Genomic DNA, 7,794 nt, shown 5'->3' with positions numbered 1-7,794 from the left:
TGGATGAAGAGAAGGCAATGGGACCAGATGAAGTCTCAGGCAGAATACTGAAAGAATGTAGGGAAGAACTAGCAAGTCCTATATACATCATAAAATGCTCAATAGAAAATGGAACAGTGCCAGTAGAATGGAAAAGAGCTGAGGTGGTTCCCATATATAAGAGTGGAAGGAAAGAAGAACCTTTAAATTACAGACCAGTATCACTAACTAGTGTAATATGCAAGATGTGTTTAAGAATAATATAGAAACAATGGATCAATTTCCTTGAAGACAACAAATAAATATGAAATAGCCAATTTGGTTTTAGAAAAGGACGGTCTTGTGTAACTAATTTATTGAGTTTCTATTCTAGAATAGTTGATAGAGTACAAGAGAGAGAGGGATGGGTTGACTGCATCTATTTGGATTTAAAAAAGGCGTTTGACAAAGTGCCACACGCAAGATTACTGTGGAAGTTAGAGGAGAAGGGTGGCTTAAAAGGAAGCACATTGAGATGGATAGAAAATTATTTGAGGGGGAGAGAAATAAGGACGGTAGTTAAAGATATGAAGTCCAAGTGGAGAGCAGTAGAAAGCGGAGTGCCACAGGGTCAGTATTGGCACCAGTACATTTCCTCATTTATATTAACGACATGCCAGAAGGAGTGAACAGCTACATAAATTTGTTTGCGGATGATACGAAACTGTGCAGAGTTATAAAGCAAAAGGAGGATTGTGAAATACTGCAAGAAGACCTAAATAAGATCTGGGAATGGAGTAAGAAGTGGGAAATGGAATTTAATGTGAACAAAAACCATGTCATGGAAATGGGAAAGAGTGAAAGATGACCTGTGGGAATCTATAAGATGGGAGATGGAGTAGAACTGGAGAAAGTAAAAAAGGAAGAGGACTTAGGAATGACGATGGAAGAAAACAATAAACCGGTAAGCCATATTGATAGAATTTTTAGAGAAAGATATAATTTGCTAAGGAATATTGGAGTAGCATTTCACTACATGGACAAAGAAATGATGAAGAAATTCATAAGTTCTATAATAAGACCCAGATTGGAATATGCAGGAGTAGTGTGGACCCCTCATAAAAAGAAACACATAAGGAAATTGGAGAGGCTGCAAAAAATGGCTACAAGAATGGTCCCAGAACTTGAAGGGATGACATATGAGGAGAGACTAAAGGCTATGGATCTACCAACCTTGGAACAAAGAAGGGAGAGAGGAGACCTGATACAAGTCTATAAATTGATCAACGGAATGGACCAAGTGGATAATGAGAAACTGATCCTGAGAGAAGAATATGACAAAAAGCACAAGATTGCATAGTAAAAAGCTGAGAAAGGGAAGATGTCTGAGAGATATTAAAAATATAGTTTCCATGAGAGATGTATTGAGGCGTGGAACAGTTTAGATGAAGAAGTAGTGTCTGCAACGAGTGTGCACACTTTTAAAGTAAGATTGGATAAGTGTAGATATGGAGAGGGGCCACACGAGCATAAAGCCCAGGCCCTGTAAAACTACAACTAGGTAAATACAACTAGGTAAACACACACACACACACACACACACACACACACACACACACACACACACACACACACACACACACACACACACACACACACACACACACAACAAAACAAAAAAAGGTTTGGCAAAGAGTTTGAAAGAAAGAAGAATCAGGAGTATGTACAAGATAGGAAATGAAGACATAAAACCAGTCATGAAGAAAAGATTGGGGTGACAATTACCAATGACCTATCAGAGAGACATATAAACAAAATAATTGGAGAAGTATTGAACTTATTGAGGAACATAAGAGTGGCGTTCGATATTTAGATGAAGAAATGATGAAGAAAATAATTACTGCAATGATAAGACCGAGGCTTGAATATGCAACAATACAGTGGGCTCGAACTTAAAGAAACACATAAGGAAACTAGAGAAAGTACAGAGGGCTGCAAGAAAATGGTGCCTGACTTAAGAGATTTGACTTATGAAGACAGACTGAAAAGAATGCAACTTCCGACCCTGGAAAACAGAAGAGAAAGGGGAGACCTGATAGCAATATACAGAGTGATGATTGGCATGGAAAAATGGATAGGAAGATCTGTGTATGTGGAATGAAAGAATGTCGAGAGCATGGGAAAAACTAAAATGGCCACTTATAGGAGAGATGTGAAAAAATATAGCTTCCCTCATAGAAGGGTGGAAGCATGGAATAGTTTAGACGTGGAAGTGGTCAACGCAAGGAATATTCATGATTTTAAGAAAAAGCTGGACATTAATAGATATGGAGACGGGACAACACGAGCATAGCTCTTTTCCCGTATGTTACAATTAGGTAAATACAATTAGGTAAATACACAGAAGAAAATATGTCAAACAAAATGATAGGAGTCCTCAAGACAAAAGAAAATCTAGTTAGAGAAATTGCAGAAAAAAAGAAGAGTGTAGTCATATTTGAAATAAAAGAAAAAAAAAATATATAGACCAAAAAGAGAAAAAGAAGAAATTAAATCTGTCAAAGACCTACTGAAGAATCTAAACGACGAAGATAGGCAGAACTCGGAAGAGGAAGTAGAAGAAATAAACAGAATGGGACCATATCAAGAAAGAAAAACGAGACCAATTAAATGATACGAAACTGTGCAGAGTTATAAAGCAAAAAGAGGATTGTGAAATACTGCAAGAAGAGCTAAATAAGATCTGGGAATGGAGCAAAAAGTGGGAAATGGAATTCAATGTGAACAAAAGCCATGTCATGGAAATGGGAAAGAGTGAAAGACGACCCGTGGGAATCTACAAGATGGGAGATGGAGTAGAACTGGAGAAAGTAAAAAAGGAAAAGGACTTAGGAGTGACGATGGAAGAAAACAATCAACCAGTAAGCCATATTGATAGTATTTTTAGAGAAACATATAATTTGCTAAGGAATATTGGAGTAGCATTTCACCATATGGACAAAGAAATGATGAAGAAATTGATAAGTACTTTAATAAGACCCAGATTGGAATATGCAGGAGTAGTGTGGACCCCTTATAAAAAGAAACACATAAGGAAATTGGAGAGACTACAAAAAATGGCTACAAGAATGTTTCCAGAATTTGAAGGGATGACTTATGAGGAGAGACTAAAGGCTATGGATCTACCAACCCTGGAACAAGGAAGGGAGAGAGGAGACCTGATAAAAGTTTTTAAATTGATCAACGGAATGGACCAAGTGGATAATGAGAAACTGATCCTGAGAGAAGAATATGACATTCGAAGCACAAGATCGCATAGTAAAAAGCTGAGAAAAGGAAGATGTCTGAGAGATGTTAAAAAATATAGTTTCCCGCAAAGATGTATTGAGACGTGGAACAGTTTAAATGAAGAAGTAGTGTCTGCAACGAGTGTGCATACTTTTAAAGTAAGATTGGATAAGTGTAGATATGGAGATGAGGCCACACGAGCATAAAGCCCAGGCCCTGTAAAACTACAACTAGGTAAATACAACTAGGTAAATACACACACACACACACACACACACACACGGGACATCGTCGATGGCGGAGGTGGTCGCTGAGCTCCAGAGCAATCATCTCTAATTCTACAGTTACCATTGCCTAAGAGTAACCAAGGTGGGAAAGGAGCTGGTAATGTTTGTCCCGTCTCCATATAGTCATGTTAACTGTTGATTAGCAAAATAATGTCCAGTGAAGATAAATATAAACTGTAGCCTGCGTTTGAGCCATCAGCTGGTTTGTTTACATCTGCGCAACATGGCGGCCGTGAACTCGAAAGATGAATCAGACTTCACAGGGTTTCAAGGAATAATGGAGAAGAGTGCTTATGTGAAGAAAATTCTGGAGTTAGAAGGTAAAATTGAAAAACTGTTTGAAAAGTATGGGGGCCTGGAAACGAGTTATGACAATGTAAAGAAAGACTGTGCCGATATGAAGAAGGAAAATGAAGCACTGAAAGAGGAAGTTAAGCTAATTAAAGTGAATTGCGAAAATGTGGAGAATCTCTAGGAAAAGTGATGGAGAAGCAGGCTGAATGGAAAAAAAGTCAGGAAGTGGAAAGAAAGGAGGTAAATTACAAAGTTGCAAGTCTGGAAAAGGAAATCAAAGAGTCTGGGAGAAAACTTTGGGCCTTGCTGAAATTATAGATCAACAGATCATAGAAGAGAAGATAGCTGAGAAAGTGGTGAAGGTTATTAAGTCAAATGAGACATTGGTGAGGGAAACTGTAGACAAAAAGAGATGTGTGGTGATATTTGGTGTGGAGGAGGATAAGACACCGAGTAAAATGGAGAGAGAAAAACATAAAAAGGTGATAAATAATATCATTAATGTGGTGCAGGAGGAGGAAAAGACCTAGTACAAGAAATAGAGGACTTCCATAGAATTGGAAAGTTCACAAGAGAAGGTATGAGGCCAATAAGAATCAAACTTAAGTCACAAAAGGATGTAGATGAATTGGTGGAGAAGTCATGGAGGCTAGCCCAGCAGGAAACAACAAGGAAGATTTGGTTGAGAAGAGATCTCGGTGAAAAGGAAAGAGAAATGTTAAATGAGTTGAGAAAGGAGGCTTTGAAAAAAATGAAGAGAGGACAGAAGAGGAGAAGAAAGAGTTTTTCTGGAGAATCTTGGATATGAGACTGAGGAAGTGGTTCATAACCCAGAAAAGTACAGCAAGAAAGGACTAAAGAAACTTACATATGAGCGAAATGTAATGTATTCCAACATAAATGGAGTGATATCGGGGATTTTAGAACTCAACGATTACTTGAGGGACAAGAACCCAGATATTGTGGGTCTTACTGAAACAAAACTGAGAGAGGAGAAGACCTGATGATGGTTGGAGAAGGGAAATATAATGTTTGGAAAAGAAATAGAGTAGGTAAGATGGGAGGAGGAGTGATGTTGCTGGTTAAAAAAGATATAAAGGTGGATCAAGTGAAAAAGGTATGGGAAAGGCAGAAGTGCTAAAGATCAGAGCAGAAACTAATGAAGGAAAAAGAGGCACTACATAGTGGTGTACGTACCACCTAAGACAAATGCATGGTCAGTACAGGAATATGAAGAAATGATAAGTGATACAGGAACATGTCTGGAAGAAATGTTGGGTGGCTGTGAACGAACTATAATGATGGGAGATTTTAATTGTAAAGAGGTGTGTTGGGAGGACTGGTCAATGGAAGGATCAGAGACAACATGGGGAAATACACTATTGACACTGGCAATGGAAAATGTGTTAACTCAGTGGGTCAAAGAAGATACTAGGTTTGGAGGAGAGGAGCATCGTCAAGACTGGACTTGGTCTTTAGTACAGAGCCAATGGTCATTGAGGAGATGAGGGTGGAGTGCCCTTTAGCAAAGAGTGATCATGCAGTTTTGGAGTTCAAGGTGATAGACGAAGAGAAATCTAGAAGAAATGAAGAATATAAAGTGGGAAGATGGAATTATGCCAAGACAGATTTTGGAAACCTAAAGAAATTCTTTCAAGAGACAAATTGGATGAAATTCAAGAGTGCTAAGGAGCAAATGAAAAGTGGAAGGAATTTATAAAATATACAAAGAAGGTGAGAAAAATTTGTACCAATAAGACAACATAGAGAAGTTGGAAAGCAGGACTGGTTTAACGATAGATGTGAAAAGGCTAGAACAAGAAAAGAGGATGCATGGAAGAGGTGGAGAAGGAAAAGACGGATTAAGCAGTGGGAAAGTTACAAAAGAGCAAGAAATGAATATGTGTTGATTAGAAGAGAAGAAAGAAAGAAACAAGAAAAGGATATAATTGATAAATGTAAAGACCAACCAAGGCTTTTTACAGACATGTGAACAACAACATCAAAAATAGAGAAAGTATTGAAAGTTTAGAAGTAAATGGAGTATGCAGTGAAGATCCCAGGAAATGGCAGAGGCTATGAATGGATGCTTTCGGAAGGTATTCACAAAGGAGACTGCTTTTGACAAACCACTGGTAATGGAACAGAAAGGGATTATGAAGGAGTTTCAAGTAACTGTGGAGGAGATCAAGAATATGATGGGGAGTTTAGAAGTGAGAAAAGCTGTGGGACCTGATGGGGTATCAGGATGGATTTTAAGAGAATGCAGGAGCAACTGGCAGAAAAAGTTTGTGAAGTAATTGATGCCTCATTAAGGGAAGGTGTAGTGCCCCAAGACTGGAAAAGAGCTAACATTGTCCCAATCTATAAATCAGGTAACAAGAGAGACCCATTGAACTATAGACCAGTGTCACTTACAAGTGTGGTAGCTAAGATGTGTGAGAGGGTGGTGAAGAATAGATGGACAGACTTCTTGGAGAAAATGACATACTTTGTGAGTGTCAATTTGGTTTTAGAAAAGGGCGTTCATGCACGACAAACCTGATATGTTACTATTCGAGGGTGATAGATGTAATACAGGAAAGAGATGGTTGGGCTGATGGAATATATCTGGATTTAAAAAGGCCTTTGATAAGGTACCACACCAGAGACTGATCTGGAAACTTGAAATGGTAGGAGGAGTGCATGGCAGTTTACTAAAATGGATGGAAGACTTTTGGTAGGAAGAGAAATGAGAACAATAATTAAGGACAGACCATCAGAATGGGGATTGGTGGAGAGTGGAGTTCCACAGGGATCAGTGTTGGCACCAGTAATGTTCGCGGTCTACATAAATGACATGGTGGATGGGGTGTCCAGTTATGTGAGCCTATTTGCAGACGATGCAAAATTGTTAAGAAAAGTGAGATGTGACAAAGATTGCGAACTACTCCAGGAAGACTTGGACAGAATATGGAAATGGAGCTGTACATGGCAAATGGAGTTCAACACGACAAAATGCAAGAAAATAGAGTTTGGCAAGAGTGAAAGAAGAATCAGGAGTATGTACAAGATAGGAAATGAAGACATAAAACCAGTCATGAAGAAAAGACCTTGGGGTGACAATTACCAATGACCTATCGCCAGAGAGACATATAAACAAAATAATTGGAGAAGTATTGAACTTATTGAGGAACATAAGAGTGGCGTTCGTATATTTAGATGAAGAAATGATGAAGAAAATAATTACTGCAATGATAAGACCGAGGCTTGAATATGCAACAATACAGTGGGCTCGAACTTAAAGAAACACATAAGGAAACTAGAGAAAGTACAGAGGGCTGCAACGAAAATGGTGCCTGACTTAAGAGATTTGACTTATGAAGACAGACTGAAAAGAATGCAACTTCCAACCCTGGAAAACAGAAGAGAAAGGGGAGACCTGATAGCAATATACAGAGTGATGATTGGCATGGAAAAATGGATAGGGAAGATCTGTGTATGTGGAATGGAAGAATGTCGAGAGGGCATGGGAAAAACTAAAATGGCCACTTATAGGAGAGATGTGAAAAATATAGCTTCCCTCATAGAAGGGTGGAAGCATGGAATAGTTTAGACGTGGAAGTGGTCAACGCAAGGAATATTCATGATTTTAAGAAAAAGCTGGACATTAATAGATATGGAGACGGGACAACACGAGCATAGCTCTTTTCCCGTATGTTACAATTAGGTAAATACAATTAGGTAAATACACACACACACACACACACCTTCCCTTAATGAGGCATCAATTGTGAAGTAATTGATGCCTCATTAAGGAAGGTGTAGTGAAGACTGGAAAAGAGCTAACATTGTCCCAATTTATAAATCAGGTAACAAGAGAGACCCATTGAACTATAGACCAGTGTCACTTACAAGTGTGGTAGCTAAGATGTGTGAGAGGGTGGTGAAGAATAGATGGAGAAAAATGACATACTTTGTGAGTGTC

The sequence above is a fragment of the Portunus trituberculatus genome, chromosome 47 (assembly GCF_017591435.1).
Source record: "Portunus trituberculatus isolate SZX2019 chromosome 47, ASM1759143v1, whole genome shotgun sequence".
Taxonomy (NCBI): Eukaryota; Metazoa; Arthropoda; class Malacostraca; order Decapoda; family Portunidae; genus Portunus; species Portunus trituberculatus.
The sequence above is the reverse complement of the archived record's forward strand: the minus strand, read 5'-3'. Positions refer to the sequence as shown.